Source organism: Balaenoptera borealis, assembly GCF_965194805.1.
Source record: "Balaenoptera borealis genome assembly, chromosome: 5".
Taxonomy (NCBI): Eukaryota; Metazoa; Chordata; class Mammalia; order Artiodactyla; family Balaenopteridae; genus Balaenoptera; species Balaenoptera borealis.
Window position 1 is genome coordinate 96115929 of NC_138862.1, and position 14694 is coordinate 96130622.

Here is a 14694-nt window from a genome sequence, read left to right on the forward strand (position 1 = left end):
GACAGGACAGAGTGAGAAATACACAGACAGTCTGTACTGTGGCCATACGTGCCTGGGACTGGGACATGTATTCACAGGTGTGCAAAGGGGCTGGGAGCTGGTGCGTGGGGACTGGAGAACAGGCTCAGAGCGAGAACTGCTGTTGGCTGTGGGGAGACGGACTGAGGGGACGGGAGGGAGGAAATCTGCAGCAGGGAATGCCTAGGGAGGAAGACCGGACTGCCATGGAAGCAGGGTGCTATTGCTCAGTCACACGCAGGGGGAGGAGCCACTACTGTAGCCTCTCTCTACCTACACACCGGCACCTGCCAGTGACAATAAAAGAAGCCCAGGGGGCTTCCCTGGTGGCGCAGTGTTGGGAGTCCGTCTGACAGTGCGGGGGACATGGGTTCGAGCCCTGGTCCTGGAAAATCCCATGTGCCACATACCAGCTGGACCTGTGCACCACAGCTACTGAGCCTGCGCTCTAGAGTCCGCCAGTCACAACTACTGAAGAGTGCGCACCTGGAGCCCACGCTCCGCAACAAGAGAAGCCGCCACAATGAGAAGCCTGTGCATCACAATGAAGAGTGGCCCCTGCTCGCCACAACTAGAGAAAGCCTGAGCACAGCACGAAGACCCAACACAGCCAAAAAGTAAACAAATAAATAAAGAAATTTATTTAAAAAAAAAAAAAAAAGAAGCCCACTCAGGGCTGGCTCTTGTGCGCTGGCTGCTGAGCAATAAAAAAAGCCCCCTCAGGGCTGGCCCTCATGTGCCTTACGCCAGGCAGCAGAAAAGGCCCTCATTAGGGCTCTTGCACCCGTGGCCGCCAGCTTCCCTGCGCATTTGGTGCACCTGGGGCTCCCATGATCCAAGCAGTCATACCACCTCTGCGCCCGGTCCTCACGGGGGCAGACCCAAGAGCTCCAAGGCAGACTCAGGACAAGACTCCTGTAGGTGGACCACGTACAGAGCTGGGGATAAAACCAAAGCTGAACCCCAGGGATGGGGTGACTAAGGAAGAAGATGGAAAATCTTTCCACCAGCTGTACAAGCTGCAGATTAAATCCCCACAATCAGTTAGGTAGACCCTGCGTCTATGGAATATCTGAGTAGACACTGAGTGTTCCCACAAATGAAAACGGTCTAGCTCTGGCAGCTGTGGACGTTGGGGGCAGCACACACAGGAACTGGGCCAGATCAGAGCCTGAGTGGTCCCCACAGTGCCCACAGCAGGTCCAGAGACCAGCCGGGAGGCAGAGGGGGACCTGTGGCTCGTGGCATGTGCAAGGACACTTACAGCAGACATCCCACGGAAACATAATTATTACTATTGACTTTATTATGTTTTGATTCATTCTGTTGTTGGTTCTAGCTTTTTTTTTTTTGGTTTCTTTTTCTTTCTTTTTTAGTTTGTTTGTTTCTTGTTGTTTTAGGGGGTTTTTTGTTTTGTTTATTTAGTCTTTTGGGATCTCTGTTTTATAACTTTTTTTTTTTTATACATTTCTATTTATACTTTGCTTTTCTGTTGTTCTGTGTTCTTTTCCCTTATTTTTTTCTTCCTCTTTTTCTTTAATATATTTTTCTTTTATATATATATATTTCTATTTCTACTTTGCTTTTCTGTTGTCCTGTGTTTTTTCCCTTTTATTTTATTTTATTATTATTATCTTTTTAATCATTTTTATCAGTTTGTTGTTTCCTTGCTTTATTCTTCAGTTGGCACACTGCTTTGGTTTTGTTTTTAGGTTATGTGTTTTTGTTACTTTTAATCCTAATTGTTTGATTTCATTTTTGAATTCTTCTATTTGTCTGGTTGTTCTCTGGCTTTTTGTTTTATTTGGCTCTGTTTTTGTTCCTTTTATATGTGTGTTTCCTTGTTTCTGTTTATGTTTGATTTTGTTTCTACCATTTCTCTGGGGTTTTGTTTGTCTTTTTTTTCTTTAATATATTTTCTATTTTTTTAAATATTTGTTTCTATGTTGCCTTTTTGCTCTTCTGTCTTCTTTCCCCTTTCTGTTTTTCTTTTCTTTTTTTTAAATATCATTTTTGTTGGTTTGCTTTGTTTCTTTGCTTCATTCTTCAGTTGGCACTCTACTTTGGTTTTGTTTTTTGGTTTTGGGTTTTTGTCAGCTTTCTTCTTAATTGTTTGATTTTCTTCTTGGGTTCTTTTGTTTGTCTGGTTGTTCTCTTGCTATTTGATTTATTTTGTTCTGCTTTTGTTTCTTTTCTGTGTGTGCATGTTTCCTTGTTTCTGTTTCTGTTTGTATGATTTTACTTTTTACCATTTGTCTGGGGTTTTGTTAGTTTTTTTTTTTTTTTTTCCTGAATCTCCCTTATTGCTGGGACGAGCGACTTGTGGGGTCATGGTCCCTCAAACAGAAGTCGAACCTGAGGCTCTGGAGTGGGAGCACTGAGCCCAGGATGCTGGACCACTAGAGAATTCCTGGCCCCAGGGAAGATTAATCACCAAGAGCTCTCTTGGAGGCCTCTTTCTGAATCCAAGACCCAGCTCCACCCAACTGCCAGCAGCTCCCAACACTGGACACCTCACACTAAACAACAAACAAGACAAGAACAAAAACCCACGCATCAGCACACAGACTACCTAAAGTGATACTAAGCTCACAGACACCCCAAAACATACCACATGACATGGCCTTTCTCATCAGAGGGAAAATACTCAGCTTCACCCACCAGAAAGCAGGCACCAGTCCCTCCCATCAGGAAGCCTACACAAGGCACTGGACCAACCCCACCACCGGGGGCAGAGAACAGAAGCAAGAGGAACTACGACCCTGCAGCCGAGGGAAAGGAGACCTCAAATACTGTAAATTAGACAAAGTGAGAAGACAGAGAAATATCTTACAGGCAAAGGAGCAAGATAAAAACCCACAAGACCAAATAAATGAAGAGGAAATAGGCAAACTACCTGAAAAAGAATTCAGAGTAATGATAGTAAAGATGACCGAAAACCTTGGAAATAGAATAGAGAAAATACAAGAAACATTTAACAAGGACCTAGAAAGACTAAAGAGCCAACAAACATTAATGAACAACACAATAACTGAAATTAAAAATACTTTATTTAATTTTTTTAATTAAATAAAAAATACCGAAATAACTGAGGCAGAAGAGTGGATAAGTGAGCTGGAAGATAGAAAGGTGGAAATAACTGCCAGGGAGCAGAATAAAGAAAAAAGAGTGAAAAGAATTGAGGACAGTCTCAGAGACCTCTGGGACAATATTAAGCATACCAACAACGAATTATAGGCATACCAGAAGAAGAAGAAAAAAGAAAGGGTCTGAGAAAATATTTGAAGAGATTATAGTTGAAAACTTCCCCAACATGGGAAAGGAAACAGTCAATCAAGTCCAAGACGTGCAGAGAGTCCCATACAGGATAAACCCAAGAAGAAACATGCCGAGACACATATTAATCAAACTAACAGAAATTAAACACAATGAAAAAATATTAAAAGCAGCAAGGGAAAAGCAACAAATAACATACAAGGAAATCCCCATAAGGTTAACAGCTGATCTTTCAGCAGAAACTCTACAGGCCAGAAGGGAGTGGCAAGATATATTTAAACTGATGAAAGGGAAAAACCTACAACCAAGATTAGTCTACCCAGCAAGGATCTCATTCAGATTTGATGGAGAAATCAAAAGTTTTACAGACAAGCAAAAGTTAAGAGAATTCAGCACCACCAAACCAGCTTTACAAAAAATGCTAAAGGAACTTCTCTAGGCAGGAAATGCAAGAGGAGGAAAAGACTTACAAAAACAAATCCAAAACAGTTAAGAAAACGGTAATAGGAACATACATATCAATAATTTCCTCAAATGTAAATGGATTAAATGCCCCAACCAAAAGACACAGACTGGCTGAATGGATAGAAAAACAAGACCCATATATATGTTGTCTACAAGAGACCCACTTCAGACCTAGGGACACATACAGACTGAAAGTGAGGGGATGGAGAAAGATATTCCATGCAAATGGAAATCAAAAGAAAGCTGGAGTAGCAATACTCATCAGATAAAATACACTTTAAAATAAAGACTATTACAAGAGACAAGGAAGGACACTATATAATGATCAAGGGATCAATCCAAGAGGATATAACAATTGTAAATATCTATTCACCCAACACAGGAGCACCTCAATACATAAGGCAAATGCTAACAGCCATAAACAGGGAAATCAACAGTAACACAATAATAGTGGGTGCCTTTAACACTCCACTTACACCAATGGACAGATCATCCAAACAGAAAATAAATAAGAAAACACAAGCTTTAAATGACACATTAGATCAGATGGACTTAATTGATATTTATAGGGCATTCCATCCAAAAACAACAGAATACACTTTCTTCTCAAGTGCACACGGAACATTCTCCAGGATAGATCACACCTTGGGTCACAAATCAAGCCTCAGTAAATTTAAGAAAATTGAAATTGTATCAAGCATCTTTTCCAACCACAACACTATGAGACTACATATCAATTACAGGAAAAAAAACTGTAAAAACTACAAACACATGGAGGCTAAACAATACGCTACTAAACAACCAAGGGATCACTGAGGAAATCACAGAGGAAATCAAAAAATACCGAGAAACAAATGACAATGAAAACACGACGACCCAAAACCTATGGGATGCAGCAAAAGCAGTTCTAAGAGGGAAGTTTATAGCAATACAACCCTACCTCAACAAATAAGAAAAATCTCAAATAAACAACCTAACCTGACACCTAAAGCAATTAGAGAAAGAACAAAAAACCCCAAAGTCAGCAGAAGGAAAGAAATCATAAAGATCAGATCAGAAATAAATGAAAAAGAAATGAAGGAAACAATAGCAAACATCAATAAAACTAAAAGCTGATTCTTTGAGAAGATAAACAAAATTGATAAAACATTTTTCCAGACTCATCAGGAAAAAAAGGGAGAAGACTCAAAGCAACAGAAATAGAAATGAAAAAGGAAAAGTAACAACTGACACCACAGAAATACAAAGGGTCATGAGAGACTACTACAAGCAACTATATGCCAATAAAATGGACAACCTGGAAGAAATGGACAAATTCTTAGAAAACTACAACCTTCCAAGACTGAACCAGGAGGAAATAGAAAACATGAACAGACCAATCACAAGCACTGAAACTGAAACTGTGATTAAAAACCTTCCAACAAACAAAAGCCCAGGGCCAGATGTCTTCACAGGTGATTTCTATCAAACTTTTAGAAAAGAGCTAACACCTATCCTTCTCAAACTCTTCCAAAATATAGCAGAGGGAAGAACACTCCCAAACTCATCCTACGAAGCCACCATCACCTTGATACCAAAACCAGACGAGGATGTCACAAAAAAAAGAAAATTACAGGCCAATATCACTGATGAACATAGATGAAAAAATCCTCAACAAATACTAGCAAACAGAATCCAACAGCACATTAAAAGGATCATACACCATGATCAAGTGGGGTTTATCCCAGAAATGCAAGGATTCTTCAATATATGCAAATCAATCAATGTGACACACCACATTAACAAACTGAAGAATAAAAACGATATGATAGTCTCAATAGATGCAGAACAAGCTTTTGACAAAATTCAACACACATTTATGAAAAAAACTCTCCAGAAAGAGGGTATAGAGGAAACCTACCTCAACATAATAAACTCCATATATGACAAACCCACAGCCAACATCATTCTCAATGGTAAAAAACTGAAAGTATTTCCTCTAAGATCAGGAACAAGACAAAGGTGCCCACTCTCATCACTATTATTCAACATAGTTTGGAAGTTTTAGCCATGGCAATCAGAGAAGAAAAAGAAATAAAACGAATCCAAATTGGAAAAGAAGAAGTAAAACTGTCACTGTTTGGAGATGACATGATACTCTATATATATATAATCCTAAAGATGCCACCAGAAAACTACTAGAGCTAATCAGTGAATTTGGTAAAGTAGCAGGATACAAAATTAATGCACAGAAATCTCTTGCATTCCTATACACTAACAATGAAAACTCAGAAAGACAAATCAAGGAAACACTCCCATTTACCACTGCAACAAAAAGAATAAAATATCTAGGAATAAACCAACCTAAGGAGGCAAAAGACCTGTATGCAGAAAACTATAAGACACTTACGAAGAAAATCAAAGATGATACAAACAGATGGAAAGATATACCATGTTCTTGGATTGGAAGAATCAACATTGTGAAAATGACTATACTACCCAAAGCAATCTACAGATTCAATGCAATTGCTATCAAATTACCAACGGCATTTTTCACAGAACTAGACCAAAAAATTTTACAATTTGTATGGAAACACAAAAGACTTCGAATAGCAAAAGCAATCTTGAGGGGAAAAAAAATGGAGCTGGAGGAATCAGGCTCTCCGACTTCAGACTCTACTACAAGGCTACAGTAATCAAGACAGTATGGTACTGGCACAAAAACAGAAATATATATCAGTGGAACAAGCTAGAAAGCCCAGAGATAAACCCACACACATATGGTTACCTTATCTTTGACAAAGGAGGCAAGAATATACAACGGAGCAAAGACAGCCTCTTCAATAAGTGGAGCTGGGGAAACTGGACAGCTACATGTAAAAGAATGAAATTGAACACTTCCTAACACCATACACAAAAGTAAACTCAAAATGGATTAAAGACCTAAATGTAAGGCCAGACACTATAAAACTCTTAGAGGAAAACATAGACAGAACACTCTTTGACATAAATCGCAGCAAGATCTTTTTTGACCCACCTCCTAGAGTAATGGGAATAAAATCAAAAATAAACAAATGGGACCTAATGAAATTTAAAAGCTTTTGCACAGCAAAGGAAACCATAAATGAGACGAAAAGACAGCCCTCAGAATGGGACAAAATATTTGCAAATGAAGCAACGGACAAAGGATTAATCTCCAAAATATACAAGCAGCTCATGAAGCTCAATATCAAAAAAACAAACAACCCAATCCCAAAATGGGCGGAAGACCTAAATAGACATTTCTCCAAGGAAGACACACAGATTGCCAACAAACACATGAAAGGATGCTCAACATCACTAATCATTAGAGAAATGCAAATCAAAACCACAGTGAGGTATCACCTCACACTGGTCAGGATGGCCATCATCACAAAATCTACAAACAACAAATGCTGGAGAGGGTGTGGAGAAAAGGGAACCCTCTTGCACCGCTGGTGGGAATGTAAATTGATACAGCCACTATGGAAAACAGTATGGAGGTTCCTTAAAAAACTAAAAATAGAACTACCATATGATCCAGCAATCCCACTACTGGGCATATACCCTGAGACAACTATAATTCAAAAAGATACATGTACCACAATGTTCACTGCAGCACTATTTACAATTTCCAGGACATGGAAGCAACCTAAATGTCCATCGACAGATGAATGGTAAAGAAGATGTGGCACATATATACAATGGAATATTACTCAGCCATAAAAAAGAAAAAAATTGAGTTATTTGTAATGAGGTGGATGGACCTAGAGTCTATCATACAGAGTGAAGTAAGTCAGAAAGAGAAAAACAAGTACCGTGTGCTAACGCACATATATGTAATCTAAAAAAAACGGTACTGATGAACCTAGTGGCAGGGCAGGAATAAAGACACAGGCATAGAGAACAGACTTGAGGACACAGGCGGGGAAGGGGAAGCTGGGACGAAGTGAGAGAGTAGCAGTGACATATATACACTACCAAATGTAAAATGGATGGCTAGTAGGAAGCTGCTGCATAGCACAGGGCGATCAGCTCGATGCTTTGTGACGATCTAGAGGGGTGGGATAGGGAGGATGTTAGGGGGGCTCATGAGGGAGGGGATATGGGGATGTATGTATACTTATAGCTGATTCATTTGTTGTACAACAGAAACTAACACAACCTTGTAAAGCAATTATACTGCAATAAAAGTTTTTTAAAGAGTCAAATTGAAGAAAAAACTAGTACTAGTACATGTGCCATATGATTCAAAGTAATAATTAACACTTATATAGCTCTTGCCGCATATTAGCCATCATTCCAAGGACTTTACTTATGTTAACTTATTTAATCTGCACAACTACCTGCATTTCACAGATGAGGAAACTGGGGCACTTGACTGAGGTCACACAGTTAGAATACAGCAAAGCCAAATTAGAACTCAGGTGTGTGGGTCCAGAGTCCATGATCATAACCACTATACTAAAAATGTAGTATATGAATATAAATAACATATAAATAAAGTTTGAGAAACACTGACATGGCCCACCACTTCCCCACTTCGCCCTCTCTCAACCTTACAGATAAGTAAACTGAACCTCCAAGAGGTTAAATAACATGCTCAAGGTCAACAGGAATAACAGGAGGTTATTCATAGAGCTATTACTGGAATCCAGAATCTCCATGCTCAGATCTGGGGCTCCTACCTCCCCACCAGGGTGCCTCTGAACAGACCTTCTTATTTGCTCAGAATGTTTGATATGTAGTCTCTGCAGATTAACACATAACAGGGCTGGCCCCATGGGTGGATGATCTGTGCAGTCACACAGGGCTCTGCACTTGGCTTAATGCTCTGCTGCTGTCTTCTTGAATTCTTAACAATTTTTTAACAAGAGGCTCCATGGTTTCATTTTGCACTGGGACCTACAAATTATGTAGTCAGTGCATAATATCTATGTTTCTGGAGAACCAGAGGAATTTTGCAAAAGTGATGAGGTGGCAGGAACCCACTGCCTATGGTTTTGTTTTTTTGTTTTTTTGATACAAAGCTAGATTTTATTTGAATTTTTTTTTAATGTTAGCATATCTAAATTCATATATGTAATTGGTTTACAGTTTTTGTTTTTGTTTTAATTTTTATTAGAGCATAGTTGCTTTACAATGTTGTATTAGTTTCTACTGTACAGCAAAGTGAATCAGCTATATGTATACATATATCCCCTCTTTTTTGGATTTCCTTCCCATTTAGGTCACCACAGAGCACTGAGTAGAGTTCCCTGCGCTATACAGTAGGTTCATTAGTTATCTATTTTATACATAGTATCAATAGTGTATATATGTCAACACCAATTTTCCAATTCATCCCACCTCCCCCTTTCCCCCTTGGTATCCATGTTTGCTCTCTACATCTGTGTCTCTATTTCTGCTTTGTAAATAAGATCATCTATACCAATTTTTTCAGATTCCACATATATGCATTAATATACCATACTTGTTTTTCCTTCTTACTTCACTCTGTGTGACAGTCTCTAGGTCCACCCACATCTCTATAAATGACCCAATTTCGTTCCTTTTTATGGCTGAGTAATATTCCATTGTATATATGTGCCACAACCTCTTTTTTTTTTTAACATCTTTATTGGAGTATAATTGCTTTACAATGGTGTGTTAGTTTCTGCTTTATAACAAAGTGAATCAGTTATATATATACATATGTTCCTATATCTCTTCCCTCTTGCGTCTCCCTCCCTCCCACCCTCCCTATCCCACCCCTCTAGGTGGTCACAAAGCACCGAGCTGATCTCCCTGTACTATGCGGCTGCTTCCCACTAGCTATCTATTTTACATGTGGTAGTGTATATATGTCCATGCCACTCTCTCACCCTGTCACATCTTACACCTCCCCCTCCCCATATCCTCAAGTCCATTCTCTAGTAGGTTTGTGTCTTTATTCCCGTCTTGCCACTAGGTTCTTCATGACCTTTTTTTTTTTTCCTTAGATTCCGTATATATGTGTTAGCATACTGTATTTGTTTTTCTCTTTCTGACTTACTTCACTCTGTATGACAGACTCTAACCCCATCCACCTCACTACAAATACCTCCATTTCATTTCTTTTTATGGCTGAGTAATATTCCATTGTATATATGTGCCACATCTTCTTTATCCATTCCTCTGTCGATGGACATTTAGGTTGCCTCCATGTCCTGGAAATTGTAAATAGTGCTGCAGTGAACATTGTGGTACATGTATCTTTTTGAATTATGGTTTTCTCAGGGTATATGCCCAGTAGTGGGATTGCTGGATCATATGGTAGTTCCATTTTTAGTTTTTTAAGGAACCTCCATACTGTTTTCCATAGTGGCTGTATCAATTTACATTCCCACCAGCGGTGCAAGAGGGTTCCCTTTTCTCCACACCCTCTCCAGCATTTGTTGTTTGTAGATTTTGTGATGATGGCCTTTCTGACTGGTGTGAGGTGATATCTCATTGTAGTTTTGATTTGCATTTCTCTATTAATTAGTGATGTTGAGCATCTTTTCATGTGTTTGTTGGCAATCTATATGTCTTCTTTGGAGAAGTGTCTATGTAGGGCTTCTGCCCATTTTTGGATTGGGTTATTTTTTTGATATTGAGCTTCATGAGCTGCTTGTATATTTTGGAGATTAATCCTTTGTCCATTGCTTCATTTGCAAATATTTTTTCCCATTCTGAGGGCTGTCTTTTCGTCTCATTTATGGTTTCCATTGCTGTGCAAAAGCTTTTAAATTTCATTAGGTCCCATTTGTTTATTTTTGATTTTATTCCCATTACTCTAGGAGGTGGGTCAAAAAAGATCTTGCTGCGATTTATGTCAAAGAGTGTTCTGCCTATGTTTTCCTCTAAGAGTTTTATAGTGTCTGGCCTTACATTTAGGTCTTTAATCCATTTTGAGTTTACTTTTGTGTATGGTGTTAGGAAGTGTTCAATTTCATTCTTTTACATGTAGCTGTCCAGTTTCCCCAGCTCCACTTATTGAAGAGGCTGTCTTTGCTCCATTGTATATTCTTGCCTCCTTTGTCAAAGATAAGGTAACCATATGTGTGTGGGTTTATCTCTGGGCTTTCTAGCTTGTTCCACTGATCTATATTTCTGTTTTGTGCCAGTACCATACTGTCTTGATTACTGTAGCCCTGTAGTAGAGCCTGAAATCAGGGAGCCTGATTCCTCCAGCTCTGTTTTTTTTCTTTTTTTTTTCTGAAGATTGCTTTTGCTACTCGAAGTCTTTTGTGTTTCCATACAAATTGTAAAATTTTTTGTTCTAGTTCTGTGAAAAATGCTGTTGGTAATTTGACAGCAATTGCACTGAATCTGTAGATTGCTTTGGGTAGTATAGTCATTTTCACAATGTTGATTCTTCCAATCCAAGAACATGGTATATCTCTCCATCTGTTTGTGTCATCTTTGATTTCTTTCATCAGTATCATAGTTTTTTGCATACAGGTCTTTTGCCTCCTTAGGTAGGTTTATTCCTAGGTATTTTATTCTTTTGTTGCAGTGGTAAATGGGATTGTTTCCTTAATTTCTCTTTCTGAATTTTCATTTTCAATGTATAGGAGTGCAAGAGATTTCTGTGTATTAATTTTGTGTCCTGTGAGTTTATTAAGTTCATTGATTAGCTCTAGTGGTTTTCTGGTGGCATCTTTAGGATTTTCTATATATAGCATAATGTCATCTACAAACAGTGACAGTTTTACTTCTTCTTTGCCAGTTTGGATTCCTTTTATTTCTTTTTCTTCTGTGATTGCCATGGCTAGGACTTCCAAAACTATGTTGAATAATAGTGGCGAGAGTGGATAGCCTAGTCTTGTTCCTGATTTTAGAGGAAATGCTTTCAGTTTTTCACCATTGAGAATAATGTTTGCTGTGGGTTCGTCATACGTGGTCTATATTATGTTGAGGTAGGTTCCCTCTATACCCACTTTCTGGAGAGTTTTTATCGTAAATGGGTGTTGAATTTTGTCGAAAGCTTGTTCTGCATCTATTGAGATGATCTTATGGTTTTTATTCTTCAATTTGTTAATATGGTCTATCACATTGATTGATTTGCATATATTGCCTTTGGAGTCAGACAGCCCCAAGTTCAATCACAGCTCTGCCACTTCCTTGTGACCTTGGGAAGTTCACTTAACTCCTTTGGGCCTCAGTTTTCTCATCTGTAAAAATGCAGATAATTCTTTTAGCCTTGACCTAGTTGCTGTCTGGGGCTTAAATAAGAAAATATCAGAGAAAGCAGTAAGAAATATTGTTTTGCTGCCTTTCTTTTAAAAAGCTAGAATGATTCATTGTCTCCCAGACTAGCTATCACATGCCAAAGTACAACATGAACCTGTTCTGACTCAGGCTGCCTTCCCAGTTATGAGGCAGAAGAAAACTCCCAGAGAACCTTTTGTAATCTTGCTGATAGCACAAACTTCAAACTAGCTCCAGAAACTGATACTCCTTGGCATGTAAGGAGGCCACCCTGCAGCTTGGGCTGGCCAGACAGAGGGCAATGAAGCCTGCAGTTTAAGAAGCACCCAACTGCTAGCTATTAACTGCTTTGGTATCATGATCTTTGAAGGCTGGAATATAAGTAAGTTTCACCTAGAACAAAGATCCTCAACCTTGACTACACAACAGAATCGTGAGAGTTGCTTCTGAAACATTCTATGACCAGGATCCCCTCACAGAGATGTTCTGATTCAATTGGTCTGGTATGGCCAACTATTGGGTATTTTTAAAGCTCTCTTAGGTAATTTTAATGTGCAGCCAGGTTTACAATGATCTAGAACAGTGGTTCTCAAAGTGTGGTCCCAGACCAGCAGCATCAATATTATGTGGAAACTAGTTAGAAATGCAATTTCAGAGCCCATCCCAGACCTACAGACAGAATCAGAATCTCTGAGGGCAATTTAGATTTTAACAAGCCCCCCAGGTAATTCTGATGCATGCTCAAATTTGAGAGCCACTGATCTAGAGAGAAGAATAAGAAGGGCAGATAATTTAATTACAAAACTCCCTATTTTTGGATATATAAAGTATATCCATCCCACAACCCCAAATTGGCTTGTAAATGTTTTAACTATCTTGTAGAATAAATATCCCATCTCTAAACATCTGAGCCTCCAAAATGCCAGATTATTCTTCTTAATCTCTCTATTCATAATATAAGTTTCCCGGGGAGAATAGTAGAGAGATTTCTAAATGGAGCTTAAGAAACTTCTGCTACTTTTTAAAAAGATTTACATGGTTAGGCTGAGTCATAAGTTGATAATCTTCTTAAACACATTTTTTTATCCAAATTTCTCTAAATGAATCTTAATTACAGCATTTTTGTGACAATGTTTTGCTAAGCTTTTGACCTTGAGAAGAGCACAATTCACAGCGAGAAACGAGGCACGGTCCTAACTAGACACCCAGCACTTGTTTATCTTCCTTTTGACAAGAGAAATAACACAAATAGCAAATGTTTAATAATCCCCAACAAAATGAACACAAAGCGGCCTTCATCTACCTTTTCTCTTCGATGATGCAGTTTTGTAAAGGAATACCTCAGGGGTTGGGCAGAGGTTCAGGGAATATGAAACTAGGAGGGACCAGTAAGAACACTATACAATGGTATTTTCCAGGCATGTGTCAGGTCTACTGGTCCCTGTGGGCCTTTACTGTAAATGAATCATCTGTTAGACCAGCTGTGGGCGCCCTTACTCTGGAGTCTGTCAAGTTTTCACCTGGAATTTTTTCAGTCCCTCTGAGGAAAACAAATTACCGTCTATAGCTTTAGAGAACAGATAGGACTTGTGATTTGGGCAATGGACCTCATAAATCCTGTACTAAACCATCACTATCCCAAAGAGAAGGCATACTTTACGGTCTTTGCCTGAGCTCTCAACTGAAATCCTATTGGAAACTGACCCAAAGCAGCCACTGTGATGAAGGGAAGAGGAGGGAGAGAAGGGGGCCATGAATTCGACCTGAGAGGGCACCAAGATAAACAAATTCCTGATGATATGTCCCATAAATAAGTTTGAAATTCTCCTTGTAGGAAACAAGAAAACAACTGGCAGCTTCAACATCAAAATCATGCTCAGAAGAGCAACAAAAATCATGGAGGCCAGAGTGAGGATGGCCACAGGGCCAGGGTGATTCCAAAAGGGAGGGAGGGAGGAGGTGAATCGTTCAGCAGCTGAGGCTGCCTGCTGGCAGAGGTGCTGGGCTACACAGGGAGACACCTGGCTGAGAATGAAGGGAGAGGAGACCATGGCAGTGGAAGGCCCTGGAGCGGGTGTGTGCCGTGCACCCTTAACAGACAGCGCTGTGAAAGAGTGTGTGATGGGCTTCTTTCCCTCAGCATTACATTTGTGAGATTCATCCGACCTGTGCTTGTAGTTTTAGTTCATTTAGTTCATTCTCCTTGCTGTCTAGCATTCCACTGTGTTGATATACCACAATGTATTTATCCATCCTGGTGTCCATAGATATTTAGCATGTTTCCAGTCAGGGCTGTTAGGAGCAGAGCTGCTACGAACATTCTTGTACATGTTTTCAGTGGACACACAGACATATTTCCCTTGGGGTTCTGTTGAGTTAGAGGTGGAACTGCAGGCTTGGATTACTGGACTTCTTAATATGTCTTTAAACAAGATTGCATTCTGTCTCACAGCCATTATACTCAACAAATAACATGAGGGTCTCCAGTTCCATTTTGCGGGTGGTAAACTGAGGCATAAAGAATGCGACTTTATGTTAGATCAGCTGCAGGGCCAGAAGAGAAGCTCCCCGGGTCCCCATTCCATCCTGAGCCTGCTCTTCCTGGCCACACCATATTAAATAAAACTTACTGTTATTTCAATCAACAGGGCTTGTGAGTATTTAAAAAATAACCAGCAGAGTGGGAGCTGGTGGGGATTGTGCTGGATGGGAGGCCACCTTCTC

General features: G+C 39.5%; 1 protein-coding gene and 1 long non-coding RNA gene across 3 annotated transcripts in view; one reads left to right on the forward strand and one right to left on the reverse strand.

Moving 5' to 3' along the window:
• Positions 1-14694, forward strand: part of SLC7A14 (solute carrier family 7 member 14) — a 140277-nt gene that overhangs the window by 100993 nt on the left and 24590 nt on the right. The gene's annotated exons all lie outside the window — the stretch shown is intronic.
• On the reverse strand, positions 1534-6618 carry LOC309629825. The gene is made up of 2 exons (XR_014245246.1): positions 2501-6618; positions 1534-2462 (listed from the first exon to the last, which is right to left on the reverse strand). It is a non-coding gene; the product is annotated as an uncharacterized lncRNA (long non-coding RNA).